This window comes from Nansenia antarctica (genome assembly GCF_963989245.1).
Source record: "Nansenia antarctica genome assembly, chromosome: 14".
NCBI classification, from domain to species: Eukaryota; Metazoa; Chordata; class Actinopteri; order Argentiniformes; family Microstomatidae; genus Nansenia; species Nansenia antarctica.
The window spans coordinates 6,512,990-6,525,514 of NC_137684.1; positions in this window are offsets into that span (position 1 = coordinate 6,512,990).

Consider the following 12,525-nt stretch of genomic DNA (forward strand, 5'->3'; position numbering starts at 1 on the left):
GGGGCGCCGTGTCAATGCAAAGGACGAATACTTTTCGCTTACACGTGAGCTGTAGCAGCGCTCCAATTGGCTGTCTCTATTTCTTGGCCAGGACGCACATTTGTGCGCCCTGGCCAAGAAATCTCCGGTTGTATTGCAGACAATGCATTATGCTGAGGACTCCCGACTTCCGGTTTTCCGGACTTCGGGCTTCCGGAGTATTTTAAATGAACATTCGTAATGTCTGTCTCTGATGTTCATGGTCAATTAAATCAGGCTATTTTGTGCAACTAATAATGTTCCCGCTAATGGGTTAACCAAGCAGCCTTGCACCTAACGTGCAAGCACCTATCTTCGAACTATTCATATTCATATGCGCGGGGCAAGGCGGAGGTACGGGTAAACACGGCTCATGTTCTGTCATTAAAGGTAAGAGTTGGTTTTCTTTAACTCAGCTGATGCATTGTTGTGTTACAGTCATGGTCTGGTTGTGTTACAGACATGGTCTGGTTGTGTTTCTGACATGGTCTGGTTGTGTTTCTGACATGGTCTGGTTGTGTTACAGTCATGGTCTGGTTGTGTTACAGACATGGTCTGGTTGTGTTACAGTCATGGTCTGGTTGTGTTTCTGACATGGTCTGGTTGTGTTTCTGACATGGTCTGGTTGTGTTTCTGACATGGTCTGGTTGTGTTTCTGACATGGTCTGGTTGTGATACAGACATGGTCTGGTTGTGTTTCTGACATGGTCTGGTTGTGTTTCTGACATGGTCTGGTTGTGATACAGACATGGTCTGGTTGTGTTTCTGACATGGTCTGGTTGTGTTTCTGACATGGTCTGGTTGTGTTTCTGACATGGTCTGGTTGTGATACAGACATGGTCTGGTTGTGTTTCTGACATGGTCTGGTTGTGTTTCTGACATGGTCTGGTTGTGTTTCTGACATGGTCTGGTTGTGATACAGACATGGTCTGGTTGTGTTTCTGACATGGTCTGGTTGTGTTTCTGACATGGTCTGGTTGTGTTTCTGACATGGTCTGGTTGTGTTTCTGACATGGTCTGGTTGTGTTTCTGACATGGTCTGGTTGTGTTTCTGACATGGTCTGGTTGTGATACATCATTGAATGTGTTGACCTGCTGTGATGTGTTGACCACCATCACTCTCCATCATCATCCATCATGTGTCTATGAAATAGATAGTTACTGTACTACTGACTGCAGCATTCATCTCTGCTCATTGATGTAGCCATGTCACACAGACACATAGTACACATATTCATCTGCTAATTTTATTAACCTGAGTGTAGCTGTGAGGCCTGTACTAGCCTTGTTGACTAGACTTCCTCCTTGTCTGACACTGGGTATTGGACCGTACCGACGTCCATAGACCGGTCACTCTTCCACCTCAGTGTCTGTAGTTGACAGGGTAACTTCTCCATGGCCCACACGGTCATTTTAAGGGTGAAAGTTGAAATTATACAGTGGTTGTAATGCCAGTGCGTGTTTTATGCGCGTGCACGTGAAAAAAAATCGTGCACGCTGCGCGCGCGAAAGAGGACCCCCCCGCCACACTGCTGTGCCCCACCCAAAAAATTTTGCACCAGCCGCCACTGATTGGGTTGCTTTAAAGTTGGGTTGCTTTAAAATCAAGCTTCAGATTAAAACATGTGATGGAGCATTACTAACTGACTTAGGTGGTTTGTTTCACACAACCATCTAGGAAAGCTTCATTGGAAGCTGTTTGGAAAAGGGCAGGTACTTTCAAAAAATACGATGCGATGTTGTTGGTGTGCGTTCATTGACGTTGACGTTCATTGACGTTGACGTTCATTGACGTTCACGTTCATTGTTGACGTTCATTGTTGACGTTCATTGACGTTGAATCCGACGCGCTGTATGACGTATCCCATACGGGTAGTGGTGGTCTAGTGAGTTGGACTTGTGATCGGAAGGTTGTGTGAGTTCAAATCCCGCCTGAAACCACACCACTACTAGTGTGCCCTTGAGTAAGGCACTTAGCCCTCAGTTACTCCAGGGGGAATGTCCCTGTAATTCGTAATTGTAAATCGCTTGCCTTTGGATTAAAAGCGTCTGCTAAATAGCAAAAAAAAAAAAAAAAAAAAAAAAACGCAGGCAAATCGCAGGCTTTGCGATTAGCTAATCGCATCATTTAAAATCGCGATTTCGATTTAAAATCGATTAATCGTGCAGCCCTAGCTGCGACGTCAGCAAGGAGGTGGCAGAGTCATGTTTTGGGCCGGAATCACAGGGAGAGAGCTGGTAGGCCCTTTTAAGGTCCCTGAAGGTGTGAAAATGACCTCGGCAAAGTACTGTATGTAGAGTTTCTGACTGACCACTTTCTTCTGTGGTCAAAAAGAAGAACAAAAGAAGAACCGTGCCTTCCGTAGCAAAATCATCTTCATGCATGACAATGCACCATCTCATGCTTTAAAGAATACCTCTGTGTCATTGGCTGCTATAGGCATAAAAGGAGAGAAACTCATGGTGTGGCCCCCATCTTCCCCTGACCTCAACTCTATTGAGAACCTTTGGAGTATCCTCAAGCAAAATATCTATGAGGGTGGGAGGCAGTTCACATCAAAACAGCAGCTCTGGGAGGCTATTCTGACATCCTGCAAAGAAATTCAAGCAGAAATTCTCCAAAAACTCTCAAGTTCAATGGATGCAAGAATTGTGAAGGTGATATCAAAGAAGGGGTCCTATGTTAACATGTAACTTGGCCTGTTAAGATGTTTTTGTTTGAAATAGCTTTTGATTTCAGTAAATATGACCTCCTAATGCTGCAAATTCATAAAATTACCATTTTTAGTTCTTTACAACCTATAAAATGTTTTGAAACTCTGTTGTGCATAATTTGGAACAGTGCATTTTGAGTTTAAAAAAATATATACTGTTATCATTGGGAGGTTTGTTCATTAACATTTGAATTATACTCTAACGGTTGATGACTTGAAAATTATACTGATTGTCATTTGCATCGACTATTTAGGAAAATCAGAGAAAAATATAATTTGCATAATAATTTGGAACGCAGTGTATACAACAAAGACTTACCATGCGTGTCTTCAATCTCCACTTCTACTTCGACCTCTTGTTTCACCATCACTCCCTCCTCCCTCATTTCTTCTCCTCTGTCCTCTTCTTTCACCATCACACCCTTTTGCATTACAGCTGCACCTCCATCTTCTTCTTTCACCATCACTCTCTTCTCCTCCACCTCTTCTTTCACCATCACACCATTCTCCTCCAGCTTCACTGCCACCATCTCTGGACCCCACCATGTGATTTTCAGGGCTGGAAAACCACAGCCAGATCCGGGGGACTCTGTGGACTCTGGTTCATACATGGTTACATGAGCTGAAGAGGACCTGCAGCAAGAAACAATGGAGGCACAAACAGTGCAGAGTCAATTATAAATGAGTTCACTGAAAGCCCATCTAGACTGAAAGGACATGTCCTGCAAATACAATAATCTATGGATTACTGATTGCATTTCTTTGTAATTAAAGGGTCTGGAAAATAGACATTAAACGGTTCCAATTGTATTTTGTGTCCAAGAAAAAATGACAATAATCTTCTAGTTAGGCTCAACTTCCTGGTCAGACAGAGGGCTGTATGGGCGTGGACTTTGCACGCTTGAATGGCAGCTCCCTTTCAAGCAAGCTTGCTGCGTTATCATACATTCATCTATTAGATGTGTTTCAGCGTCATCGGGCTCGCGCAAACAAACCCGGCAAATGTTTTACTTGCTCCGGACAAGCGTTACTGTCGAACCATGTGAATACAATAGGCTACTTGTGGACAGAATTCACAGCATGTGTATGACTTACTGATCAGTTGTACCACAATGGTGTTGTCCTCCTTTTCTAATTCGCTGCCGTATTTTCACAATATCCTCCATGTTTAGTTTCTTCCCACACTGGACGTAGCACTGGCGCATGTCGTCATGACCAGAACAAGCAGAAGCATCCATCATTGCCCAGATGGGGAGTTCACAGTGCAGGGAATCCTACGAATAAAGATGATCAAAATATTAAAACAAGAGTGAAGAAATGTAATCTTTTTTTTTTTACCAGAAGTGGAAAACAGTAGCCAAGCTATGTAGGTCCATATACATATGCAGGGGTGCACATAACTTTTTGGGGCCAGTGCTCAGAGGAGCACCTAGGGATGCTGCTTGGTGCTCCCCGAGCTCGCGAGTCACGACCCGTCCCACAGGATGGATGAAAAAGGGATACATGGATAACTTATATTAGCAAAACGACATTTATTCATAAATAAAGATGAACGAACAAATGATTGTGTGCAAAACAAAATAAACAAATGCAAAATCAAATGACTGCTCTTTAAGCATGAAAGTCTGTCAGACTCCTTTAAACACAATGAAATCAACTGACATCTCTTTAAGCACTGCTCTGTTCTGTAAACACTGAAATCAACTTTTCAACAAAAAGTTACAGCCTAAGCATTTATTTATGCTACAAGCTTAATCGTCATCATCACTGCTCTCTTGACTGCTGTAAATTATCACTGTCCTCAATTTCAACCATGGTAGAGGATGTTTTTTTTGTGATCAACCTTTTTTTTTTTTTTTTTGGGTGCGCAAAAGCGCCCTCATGCGGCTGATCTGCCGCGCAGCATGCATTTTGGCGACGCATGCGCACTGGCGCACCAGTTATGTGCACCCCTGTACATATGCATTTTGGACACTGACAGAATTTATTTTATTTTAGCTGTTTACCAAAACATATTCAAGTTGCAGTTATAGAAAGCATATGGCCTTAATGTGGAGACTAAATACCCTCTTTAATTTGAGGGTATTCCTATCCAGATTGGAGGAAGGGTCTAGGAATTACAGCTCTTTATGTGGCCCCCTCTTTTTCAAGGGAAAACCAAAAGTTTAGCTTTTTCTGTGTTGACAACACAGCAAATAGGCTGATTATGCCATGATTTTCAAATACCATTTACAGGCCACAGGATAAGAGTGCAGACGAAATGAATATAGCAAATGAAAGGGAAGAGATTACAGATTTGAAAAGATCAGGTTTGTATTGTTACATTTAAAATATATAGGGGTGTAACGCAGTGGCGGCTGGTGCTAACATTTTTGGGTGGGGCACAGGTTATGGGGCAAGCAATCCGTCTACGGCCTTCGCACACAGGACATCATCACATACTCCATCCCCTTGGTCCGGACCATGAAAGGCAAAAGGGCGTTCTCATTTGCAGCCCCTTCCTCTTGGAATTCTTTATGAATGAATGAATGAATGGTCTTTATTGTCATTGCTACAGTACAGGTACCAAACAACGAAATTTAGGAGAGGTGGCTCCTTTACAGCAGAGTCTGAAACTGTCTCAGCTGATCCCTCTCTCCAGTTTCAAGCTCTTGCTGAGAGGCATACAGTGCGAGTCCATGATCAGTTCTTGCTATTAAGTTGACCCTCCCTTTTGCCCATTACTGACCCCTCCCTGTCCCTAGATCTTTAGCTGTCTAGTTTTAGGTTTTTGTAGTTTTAGCTTAGTTTTAGATTATCTTAGACTGTTTTAGACTAGTTTTTGTTTTAGACTGTGTAGTTTTAGTTTAGTTTTAGTCTATACTGACGGAAAGTTTAGTTTATCTTAGACTATTTTAGACTAGTTTTAGTTTTAGACAATGTAGTTTTAGTTTAGTTTTAGACTATGTAGGCCAGGTTTTGTATTGTATTTGTTTGTGGTGGATGTTGTATGCCTGAACAGGTCACACTTGAAAATGAGCTCTTGGGGCTCAATGTGTTTCTTACCTGTATAAATAAAGGTTAAATAAAAAAATTAAAAATATGGGGGCATGCTCCACGGGGAAGAATATCAACTTTAAAATCTGGATTTACAGTCGATTTTAGCATGAGAATATACTGTATATAGTACTGTCCAGACAGTTGTCTTGTTTAGCCATTCAACTAGGCATTATTTATTCAAATGGAGAAAGACATGGAACACAATGCAATTGTGATAATAAATGTGTTCTTTGTTACTTCTTTAATTAAATTAAAGTGTACCTTTCTATTATCATACAATATTTCCTTGAACATGTAAACTCTATAATCATACAGTTGTCTTTCTATTAGTTGTCTCTGTCATACTGAACTGTTTGTTATCACCTCAGTTCTGTCTCTATTGCTCTCCTCTCCTGTTGTCGTTTCCGGGTCCAAAGTTGGCTGAGTCGCTCTCTTCGAAATGCCGCAATAATAATAATAATTAATTATATTTATATAGCGCTTTTCCGAGGCTCAAATACCCTGACAATATGGGGACAACGGGAAAGTGCTGCTGTGTCCCTTGTTGTATGAATAGATCCGAGTCTAAAAAACGATTAAACTGTCATTCTACCGCTGTAGTACACTGGTACTCTGGTGCGGAGAATTTCTGGTTTGGAGCCGGAAATTGCAACACGTCACGTTTGACGTCAGACTTAACAACCGGATATTCAGGGATATTCAGGGCATTTTTTTATTTTTACTACCCCTAGTGGTAGTGGCCCTAGGCTGCAGCCTAGGTAAGCCTATAATCTGCGCATGCTCGGGGCGCAATGTTTGCGGCCTAGAAATAGGAGACAGCCAATTGGAGCGCTGCTACAGCTCACGTGTAAGCCAAAAGTATTTGCAGTGCCATAGACTTGCATTCGGCCGGCGTCCCGACTCCTCCTCTATGTATTTTAACAGTGAATTTTACACACACACAGATAAAATGTTTATTGTATTGGAGGATTTTTAATGAATGCTGATAGGCGCCGACAGAATATCAGCCGCATTTTGTGAATAAACAATGTTTATTTAAAAAAAACGTTTACAAGTCGCAACTAGGAAGTGAAGGTGGGGGCGGCGCCCCAGCGCCCTCTACTGGCCAGCCGCCACTGGTGTAACGGTACAGACACATTTCAGTTTGTGGTTTTGAAGTCACGGTTCAGTACCTTTTCAGTACAGCAGTGTAAAAGTAAGTAAGTAAGTAAGTAAGTAAGTAAAGCTTTATTTATATAGCGCCTTTCGAACATGAAATGCAATCTTTTACTGAACAAAAAATGCCTCTTCCTTTCTAAATGAAGTGCCATGGATAAGTGGTGGAAACTGTTTGTGCTTGTTTATAAAGGGCCGGTAACATTTGCTGTCTGAAATGCGGACGAGAGGGAACTAGTAGGCCTACGTCATGTCATGAGTAATTCACTAGGGTAATGTTACAGAGTTGGCTGGTTAACTAGCCAAACAAAGCCACATCTATTAACATGATTGTATTTGATTGTAATGAATAAGTATGTCATAATGATCTTGTATCACTAACGCAGCTCCACCTATGAGCGGCTGCAGCTCTGTACTGACCATTGTATCTAGCAGCTCTCCATAGGTGAAAGTGGGCCGGAACGGTCCGGTGCTGCGTTCCGGCAAGACTTTCTGTGCCGGAACGCCGTTGGGGGAAGAGATGCAGCTGCCTGTCAATCAAAATCCGATTGCTGCAGAGTGCAGAAGCAATCACGATTCACGATCCATAATTTCCAACAAGGAAACACATGGCTGACGTTATGTTTCCTTGCGTCTATTTTAATACCTTTGAAAAGGACATGTTAACCCGCTTTACAGTAGACCCGACGCGACGTGGTTGGGTGGGCAGCACTGGGCACTGAGACAGTCCGACAGGGATTACAGTCGCGCCGTATGGAAGCATATAGTGGACTATATTCAAATGTTAATGCAATTTGAGATTGCATTTGCATGTTCCACTTTTGCATGCATTCTTTCAGACAATATTCAAATTCAAATGCAATTCTAATGATTTGCATTTTCATGTACCTGATGTGCACATTCGCTGTCAATATTAAAATGATAATGCAAAGCCATTTGACATTTAATTTTCAAAGTCATGCGCTGCTTTGTAGCTGACAAAATTCAAAAGTTCATTCTAATGTGAAAATTACTATGCAATCCCAAAATAGCATATTCATTTGCCACTTTTGCCTGCGTTACTTGAGTCAATATTCAAATTGTAATGCAATAATGTGATACGCAATTACATTTACATGTTCTAGTAAGTACATCAGCTTTGTAGCTGACAAAATTCAAATGTTCATTCTAATGTGAAAATGACTATGCAATCCCAAAATAGCATATTCATTTGCCACTTTTGCCTGCGTTATTTGAGTCAATATTCAAATTGTAATGCAATAATGTGATTAGCAATTGCATTTATATGTTCTAGGAAACACATACGCTCATTAGAATTGCATTTGAATTTGAATATTGTCTGAAAGAATGCATGAAAAAGTGGAACATGCAAATGCAATCTCAAATTGCATTAACATTAGAATTTAGTCCACTATATGCTTCCATAAGCAAGCCGTGTTGCCAGATTGGGCTACTTTTGGTCACACTGGACGGGTGGATTCGACAGCTTTTAGACTGGTTGGGCTGGAAATTGTCAATTCCATCTGGCAACCCTGGTAGCAAAATATGTGCATACGTATCTGGTAGCCTACTGGTACTTTCAAATCGCATCGTATTATTATTATTAATAATAATAATTACAATTTACAATACAAATACAACAATTGGGGGTCCCTCAAAGAAAATGTGGGCGCACTGCGCGCGCACAACATCAACCTCCAAGGCTTGATTCAGACCCAGGAAAAACCATGGTATGTCCTGTATAACATGATAGCCATCTATGAGCAATGCACTGTATATAAGATGATGACCACGGGTCTTTCTGCTGCTGACCAAGGGGTTGAGTTCACTTGATGAGGCCCAATTTTGTTTTAGACTCTGTAGGCTACTGTATTTGTTTATTAAGACTTAAGATATATTATCTGAATTTCTCTTGTTTTATCAAATGTTCCAATTATTTTCATTTCTTGTGCTGGTTTAAAATTGCAGGAAACTAGCACAAATAATTGTGTGGGAGAGAGGGGCCGCCGCTACCAAAACGTGCAGTTTTGGGTCGCTCCACCACCAAAAACACTCACTCCAAACTCTTGGTGAAACTTGGCAGCCCTAAAGTGTTTCTAATTTCGACACCAACACCACGATGTGTGTGTTCAGGGATGCATGAAGCTGGGGGCAGGAGGAGAACAATATAAAACGATGAAGGTTGGGGTAGTAGCCTATAGTTCCTGTAAGAAACTCAAACCACTTTCACCCCTGCAGCTCTCTGCTTCATTCATCAATCACTCCAACTCCTACCGTCAGGTCGGCGCCTCCGTTGTTGTTCAAGCTAGTGTCGCTTTCCCGGTCTTTGTGTAATAAGTGAACATGTTGTAATGTTTGCCCTCTAGCACAGTTATAAACGTAATAAATGACTCGTGTTGTCTTCAGTCTCAGCACCGTGTGCGTTTATTGATCCGCCATTTTAGTTTCACGTCCCGTTTCACATCCCGTTCCCTGGTCTCGCGGGAATAGCTGACGTCTATCCTATGGCAATGAATGAATGGTCTTTATTGTCATTAATACAGTACAGGCAGGGGCGCCGCTAGGGGTGGTAAGTTAGGACGATTCTAAGGGCCCAGCACTGACAGGGGCCCAAGAGAATCTTTTTTGGAATTTTGGAATTAATATTATCATAAGGAAGTTAATGTAGCCGACTGTGTGTATTAAAAAAGTCACAAAAGAAACAACATTGAGTTTTGTTTCTTTGTTTGACAAAATGAAGCCTTATTATTTACCCCCCTCTTCATTGCATGGTTCAGTCCACCGCACGCGAGCCGCCTAGAGGAACGTTACCGCTATTCTGATAAGGAGAGAGACGATGTTGGCAAAGTCAAAGTCAGGGTCTCAAAAGAGAAAAGAAAAAATAAAGAACGAGGAGAGTGAGAAAAAAGGACGACAACTAGTCACAAAGTTTTTTAAAAAGAAAGGTATTTATTCACAGACCTTCTTTTGGGGCCCATAACATGTCACTTAGTCAACGTTGTGTGGTTTAGCACTAGCTAATCACTGTGTGGATGATCTAGTTAGCTAGCTCATTAGCTAATTAACATTAACTTCAAGTAAAGTTAACTTACAGTACACTCCCGACGAGTATATTTTCCCGTAAATGTCACGTATTTTTAACCTATTATATAATATAATTTAACACTTAACATGGGTTTTCCTGCATAGAGAACTATGAGGCGGCCGCCTCCGTCATATTTCTAGCTGCCTCCAGCTCTCGACAAAACTCTGACGGTCGTATTTTCTACGGTGGATTTCTGTCATTTCTAACTGCAATTGCGGCACTGCGCCGACGTGGTGGCGGGGGCGCTTTTTCGCAAATAAGTTAGCTTTCGTGTTTGCTAGCGAAATAGCTGATAGTTGATGTTGACTGCTCAAGGAGAATACATTATTTGAAAGTACAGAATGCCTGAGAGCCTTATATTGTATTATATTTTGATTGGTCATCTGGTGCCTGAATATTGTGTTCTCTTTCACATAAATAATGACATTTCCACCATAAATTGATGCAGAAAAGGCACAAATTGGTGCATCTAAATTCACCAGAATGCCCTACTTCATGGGTCCCCCTGATGTCAAACGCCTCTGGTACCACCTCCGCCTCATTTTGATTCATGAAAAACCCTGCTTAATTGTCGCGATATCCATGTCGGAGTTGACTTGTCTCCTCTCGTTTCTTGGGCTGCGTTCATAATTTTGCTCTGAGGGTGCCGGAACGCACACTATGAGCAACGTCATAAAATTCAAGTGATTTCATTGGACAAGAGTCATTCCATGAGTGGTGATCAGATTTCCAGAGCGTATTTACGAACGCAGCCTCGAATCATATTTACGAACGCAGCCTTCTCCGTTTTGAAATGATCGCTGGTAGCTTTGCGCCGCTCTTTTCCCATTGACATCATGGTGTCAAGTCATGTAGAAATAAATGTGCTGAATTTATATGCCCTTTTGTGTTTTCATAATGTAGGGATGTTCAAAGTATTGTCTAAATGTAAGGGGTATCCTATGGTTGTCTAGTGGTGATGTTAGGATTGACTGTGTGTACAGTCTAAATGTAAGGGGTATGGTTTGTGGATGGTGGGGGGGGGGGAAGAGGATGGCCGGGGGTGCGCAGGGGGATATCCCTTATTTTCCCTTATTTTTGGGGAAAATATCCCTTATTTTCAAATCCCAATGTTGCTAACTAGTATAATGTTAACTTACATGCTAATCACGTCATGCACAGATGCAGCTTCAGGATCAGGCCTCCTTCCCTCAACCCACCTCCCAGTTGAAGGAGAAGGAGGTGAGCAGTAGGAGTTTCGGGTTAACAAACAGATTTTGAATATTTTAATGCATTACTATGCAAGCATTGAATACAAATGTAGCTAATATTCATATTTAGTTAATAGTTCTTCCAGTAATTGCAATAACATTGACCACTGGCATGTTAAAATAAGATTGTTAGCTAGCTAGATAACATTTAAGTTAGCTAATCTGGTGTAATGTATGTATTACTATGTTAATACTATTATAGGACATATTATGAATTATGTACCTATGGATACTCCATGCCAGGGCCCACTTCAAGCCAGGCAGCCAGAGAGGAGAGCAGAGGCCAAGAGGCAGAAGAAGAAGCAGACAATGGCAGCAGCACAGATGAGGAGGAAGCAGCTATGGACAGTCAAAGCCAGGGACACAATGAGGCTCAGATACAGGATGCCTTAGATACTGAGCCACCTGTAGTTGTATCTGAAATAGAAGATTTGCTGTCACTTGACCCAGGTTTGTTTCCACCTAAAATGAGTGACAAGGACAGGGCAACTATTGTCAAGAAATTAGCAACGAGAGAAGACAAACAAATCCCGCATGATTCACAGGGGAAGCCATTTCCAGAGTACCTAAAATACACTAAAGCAGCAAAAGGTATGGGAAAAGTGAAAAGGGACTGGTTGATTCACAGTGAAAGTGCAAATGCACTGTTTTGCATACCATGTGTTCTTTTCTCCAAGGAGCAAAACATTCCATGTCATAGTGCTTTGAGTAGTGACCATGGTTACAAGATGTGTGATGTTGTGTGGTGTCGCATGTATGCTAAATTCCCACGCCATGAAAAAAGTAGGAATCACAGGGACTATTATTTGCAATGGAAAAACCTACAGTGTTCTGGTATGACTGCAGGTGGCATCGACCATCAGTTGCAGAGAGAGCTACAGTCTGAAATTGAGAAAAACAAAGCTCTCTTGCAGAGACTCCTTGATGTCACTCTGCACTTGGCAACAAGGAATTTACCTTTTAGAGGTAAAACAAAAGATTTAGGCAATGTCCACAATGGAAATTTCTTAGGAACGCTAGCACTTTTGTCCCATTATGATCCACTCTTAAAAGAGCACTTAGAGAAAATCAAGACATCCAAAAAAGAAAGCCGGCTAACTCATTATTTGAGCTCAGACATCCAGAATGAGTTTATTGAATTGTGTGGGGGAAACGTTTTAAAAACCATTCTGAAGGAAAGGGAGGATGCCATATACTATGGAATCATTTGTGATGCTACGCCAGACATTTCCCACACTGAGCAAAATGTTGTTCTCATACGATT